We start from the raw sequence: 6084 nt of genomic DNA, 5'->3' as shown, positions 1-6084 counted from the left end.
CAGTCATTGCCACAGTAAGGAAGACTTTCTCATGTACCTTGTGTGTAGTAACATAAGAACAATAAAGAGTTGTCTTGTGCTTTCTGATGACGATCCTGAGTGGTGGTAGGTTTATTTCTTTAAATGATTCAAGATAATTTTTTAGCGCTCACTTTTATCAGTTGTTGAAATGACTTACTTATTACTTAATTATTTAAGAGATTATTAGAACATTTTAATGTAGATTCTGATGTCGTTCAAAAATACCAAAACAGTGTTGTGGCTGAATCAAATACAGTCCACCACAAGTTCAACAGTACTGTATGTAACACTTTCGATTTATAATTATAGAAACAGCTGTACAGCTAAAAAAGAAGTATATATTTGGAAGTATGCCTGCCACATAAATCCTAACATTGTTAACATTATTGCTGAATCTAGCAGACCAAACGATGTATTCCAGTTTCTCTATTACCAGGGATACAACCAGGGATGTATGTTTATGCTATGAAAACACATTCACTGGTCGGCCGGTGAAGTTTTCATGTTCTTCCACTGTCTGTTTGAGTTTCCTGCAGGTGCTCCACTCTTTAATGCAGGTTAGCTACGTTTCTAATTTGTCCATATAAATCTAAGTGTTGTCTTTTGTGTGTGCTAGCTGGGTGAAAGACTGTTGATCTGTCCACGTTGAACCTGTAACCAACATCATACGGCTAACTTATGTAGCCTTAGTAGCTTCGGATAGACTTTTAAAAACATTTTTGCGCAAAACGGAGACAATGGAAACAATTAACATGTGAAAAGTAGGCTGTGCAAAGTGGCAGCTGCTTGTTTTAATACCTAACAAGATCAAATCAAACTGTGTGGGAGTGACTGTGCCACACATTAAGTAGAAACAGCAACATCTTTCCTGTCTTGTTGAACTGATAGTTTCAAGCAGTCTCTTTCTGCCACCTACTGATGCAAACGTGCTTCTGCAAGTGTGCGTGCGTGCGTGTGTGCGTGCGTGCATGAGTGTGAACATATTACTCAGTACTTCAGTCCCTTCACTAATAAACTAATAAACTCACCACTAATAAATAAAAACTTAACTACAATACAGAATCCATTTCTTAATTCTACTTACAGTCTTAAAAGCATTTTAAACATGTTTATTAAGTACAATAATGTAACAAAAGAAATGTGCAGTCAGAAAGAAAATTAATACAGAGCTCTACAGCAGAATGTGTAGATAGCTCTTGGGGTCAATGTCTCTGTTTTCCTTCAGCCAGTCTGGTCAGAGCTAGTTGATTGACAGGTTGCGAAAAGCTCCTGATGACCTTAGTTAATAATTTATCATTAATTATTATTACTGCCACAAATTTCCATTCTTCTTTTGTTTATTCAGTGACTGGAAACCCGAGGTCAAACCCAGATCTTAACTCTCACTGAGTGATTATCAGTTCAAGTTAATTTAAACAGAAGATACTTGTGCTCAAAAAGAGGATTTATTCTCAGTGGAGAACCTTGGAGCCCTAATCTGCCTCTATACCTGCCAAAGAGCAGTTATTCCTAACACATCTCTGGGGGCCATCAGGTGGAAACCTCCCTTCAACAGTGTTTCGCCTACTTAGTCCCACTACACCTCCAGGAGGCTAGGCGGTGAACCCCCCTAGTGACAGTTCACACTGCTCCTACACAATCCAAACAGAACTGTCAAAATATAACCGTACAACAAAATCTGAAATGCCAAGTCCAGGTGTCATCCTAAAAGCATAATCAACAGCCCAAATGTCAGGGTTTTTCGATTGTTTTGATTGATTAGTGTTATGTCTCGTTGTGTCTGTTGATGTGTTTGGTTCACTTGTTGTGCACTTCCTGTTTTATTGTGAAATCCTAACTCTCCTCTCATTTCAGACCTTGACTTCCTGGTGCCCTTCCTGCCTGTCTGATTGTCCGCCCCACCCTGATTGTTTCCACCTGTTCCTTGTTACCTCGTGTAGATATAGTCCCTTTGTCCAGATTGTCTTGTAAACCCTGTGATCCTTGTCAGTCCAGCCTTGATACCTTGAATACCTTGATTATCCTAGAGAGTCCTTTGTTTTTGAGTTTTTTTGACAATAGAAAATTATTGTTAGCTTCTTTTGTTGTACTTTTTACTATTACGCACCTTTTGCTCCTGTTTGTACTTTGAGAGTCTTTTTTGTCTTGAGCCCTTTTTCCTACCCTGGTGTTTGAGTCATGCATTTGAGTCCAGAACCTTGTGCCTGAGCACTTGTGATAGTACAATAGTACAATCTGGCCAAACATGGACTCAGCAGACTCTAGCCACCTAAGGAACACCTTGACCGCTCAGGGGAGCCTCCTCCACCAGCATGAGGACCAGCTCCGGAGCATTCAGAATGGCGTAAAAGATCTCTCAGACCAACAACTTGATCTCCAGAGAACGGTGATGACACAAATCCACCTACTCACCAAACAATTCCAGCAGGTTAACAACTGCATGGAAAAATCCCTCACAGCCCCACGCCGCCAAGCCTCCTGTCGAGCCAGCTGTCACGGCGCCCCCCATCACCACCCCGGCTCCAGGAGCCCCAAGCCCCAAGCTTCTCCAGACAAATACTCAGGTGATACAGGAGACTGCAGATCCTTCCTGGTCCAATGCGATCTCCACTTCATGCATTATCCAGGTGGGTATCAAAATGAAGTAGTTTTCATGATTTCCCACCTCTCAGAGAGGGTAGTGGCATCGGCCACTGCTGAATGGGCATGGGAGTCTGTGTTTTGTCAAGACGCTAAGGTTTTCTCATTGACATTAACAAACATTTTTGATCATGAGTCCCCAGCCAGAGAAGCCTCCAGGCAAGGCAATCAACAGGTGGTCGATTATGCCATTGATTTTTGCAGGTTAGCAGCAGACAGCGGGTAGAATGGCCCTGCTCTAAACAACGTTTTTGTCCACGGCCTTGCAGAAGCGGTGAAGGATCAGCTAGCTCCCCTGGACCTGCCCCCGGACTTCATCTGCATCAATTCTATGCAAGAGGGAGAGAGACCACCGGAGGGAATGCTCTTGCCTTGCAGGAAATTGGAGATGGACTTCGAGGGACGCGGAGCGTCAGGGTCATCTACCACAGCCCCTTCACCTCCACGCACCTGCATCACCACCTTTCGGTTTCGAGGAGCCCATGCAGATCGGTCGAGCTAAGCTAAACCCCTGAGGCGAGGCGCCGGCGCATAAGGGAAAAAGTACTTTTACTGCGGGGGAGCACGGACACCAACTAGCAGATTGCCAGGTAAAAGAGGAGGCTCACCACCCAAGGGGAGGGCGGTGAGCGGAATGACTGCCGAGCAAAATCCTCCTCACACGTTAACCAAGGTAATACTACGACTAAATAATAGTTTGGTGGAATTAGAGGTGTTGATAGACTCTGAGGCAGAGACATAATGACGTCATTCCAATAATTTTGATATCATGACGAATTGCCCCGATAACATATTTTTGAATGCACTTTTTCAGTTTGTAATCCTGATGCATGTATTTGCATCAGTTCAAGGGGCCTTTAATTTTGTATATCAGTAAGTAATGCACCTTATTTAAATTGATGTGAGATATCAAGTAGGTTTGTTTGATAGCTTTAAGAACATGTTTGAGAGGATTGCCAATAGTTTTTATTTGGACAAAATAAATATCACTTCATTTTAAGAGTCAAAACTGTTTTTGGTTTTGTTCATAGTATTGATGTCACAATCTGAGGTATATGTGTGTGTTATTGGTTATCGGTTTCGGCCTTTAGGAGCTGAAAGTGATCAGTTATTGGTATCGGTTTTAAAAAACAGTTGTTGTGCATCCCTAAACCTAAGTCGTCTCTATAAATATTTAGGTATGCCTTTTGGAGTGACTAATGCTCCAGCTGTGTTTCAGGGGTACATAAATCGTGTACTGAGGTAATTTTTTAATGATGTTTTTGTCTATCTCGATCACCAGCTGAAAAAAGATACGATGTGGGTACTCGAGAACTTCTAGCAGTAAAAATGGCCCTGGAGGAGTGGCGCCATTGGTTAGAGGGAGCTGAACAACCTTTTTTGGTGTGGACAGATCATAAAAACCTGGAGTATAAACGAACGGTGAAAAGACTTAATGCCTGGAAGGCCAGATGGGCGCTGTTTTTCAGTTGGTTACGGTTCACGCTGTCATTCAGACCCGGTTCACAGAATACCAAACCAGACGCCCTGTCATGTCTTTACGAACTGGAGCTGGTCGCCAAGGAACCCGAGGCAATCCTGCCACTGAATTGTGTGGTAGGAGGGGTTTCTTGGCAAATAGAAAAAGAGGTGCAACGGCCAATGAGGGTGAAAATTCTCTTGCAGGGTGCCCCAGCGACTGGTTGTTCGTACCGGCTTAGCTGCGGTCGCAGGTCATTCGATGGGCACACACCTCGTTACTCACATGCCATCCAGGGGTCAAATGTACAGAGTTTGTGGTTAGGCAGAGGTTCTGGTGGCCCTATTTAAGAAAGGATGTTCTCGATTATGTGAGTGCATGTGACATTTGTTGCAGGAATAAGGCATCACAACAAAATCCCATGGCTTCTTCAGCCACTAGACATTCCTGAGAGGCTGTGGACTCATATCTCAGTGGATTTTGTGACCAGACTACCCACCTCACGAGGTAATACCACTATTCCCACAGTAGTGGACAGATTTTCAAAAATGACACACTTTATTGCCTTGCCCAAGTTGCCTTCAACCAAAGACACAGCTGAAGTAATGATAAGAGAAGTATTTCAGATTCATGGTCTACCTAAAGACATTGTGTCAGACCGAGGGCCACAGTTTGTTTCACTGTTCTGGAAAGTGTTTTGTCGAATGCTGGGGTCCACTGTGAGTCTGACATCTGGTTACCACCTGGAGTCTAATGGGCAGACAGAGAGACTGAACCAAGAACTAGAGACTTGTCTTTGCTGCTTGGTATCTCGAATCCAAAACCAAACTTCCTGGAGCGACCACCTGACATGGGTGGAATATGCCCATAACACCCTCCCTACTACAGCCACTGGTATGTCACCTTTCCAATATGTCTATGGTTACCAGCCCCCCCTTTTTGAAATTAATGAGCAGGAGGTAGCCAATCCATCAGCCCATGCCCTGGTGGAACATTGTCGACGCATCTGGGATGCAGCACGGAACATGATGCTTAGGAACCAGGCACGGGTGAAGACAGTGCAGTGCAGGGCGGACCCCCAGCATGTGCAGGGCCAGATAGATAGATCCGCGCTGACAAGGTTGGGCTTCTAGTATCTGGTAGACTGGGAGGGATATGGACCTGAAGAATGGTCTTGGGTTCCAGCCAGCTACATTGTGGACAAAACCCTAATCACAGACTTTTAGAAGCAGCATCCTGCTGAACCTGGGCCGTCCGGTGCCGGCCCTTGGGGGGGGAGTGCTGTTATGTCTCGTCGTGTCTGTTGATGTGTGTGGTTCACTGGCGTCATGTTCTGCCCCGATTGTTTCCACCTGTTCCTCGTTACCTCATTCACATATAGTCCACGTCTCCCTTTGTCCTGTGCCAGATTGTCCTGTGAACCCTGTGATCCTTGTCAGTCCAGTCTTGTTACCTTGAATACCTACAGAGTCCTTTGTTTCTGAGTTTTTTGAGAATAGAGAATTATCCTTAGTGTCTTTTGTTGTACTTTTAATTATTACGCACTGCTTGTTCCCTTTTGTACTGTGAGAGTCTTTTTTTGTTATTAAACCCGCTCTTGAGCCCTTTTTTCCCACAATGGTGTTTGAGTCGTGTATTTGAGTCCAGAACCTTGTGCCTGAGCGCTTGTAATAATTAGTTGTATGGGTGTGTGTCAGCTGCAGTTCTGGTCATTTAAACCACATGGCCAGATGTTATTTTAAAAAGTCCCTGAAATGCAAGTAGTAGTAGTACTTTAAGTTTGACATTTAGAGAGAGACGATCGATAACACTCATGTTTGTACATCAAATATGAAGCTGAAAAATATTTTAATGGCAAAACTCACAAGTAAGTTGTGTTAATATACAACATTGCATGTGACTTGCTCTAGGAATACAACATGGATGGAAAACAGTATATTTTGTCTTTGTCTATAGTAAAGAAA

Source organism: Chelmon rostratus, chromosome 16 (genome assembly GCF_017976325.1).
Source record: "Chelmon rostratus isolate fCheRos1 chromosome 16, fCheRos1.pri, whole genome shotgun sequence".
NCBI lineage: Eukaryota > Metazoa > Chordata > Actinopteri > Chaetodontiformes > Chaetodontidae > Chelmon > Chelmon rostratus.
The sequence above is the reverse complement of the archived record's forward strand: the minus strand, read 5'-3'. Positions refer to the sequence as shown.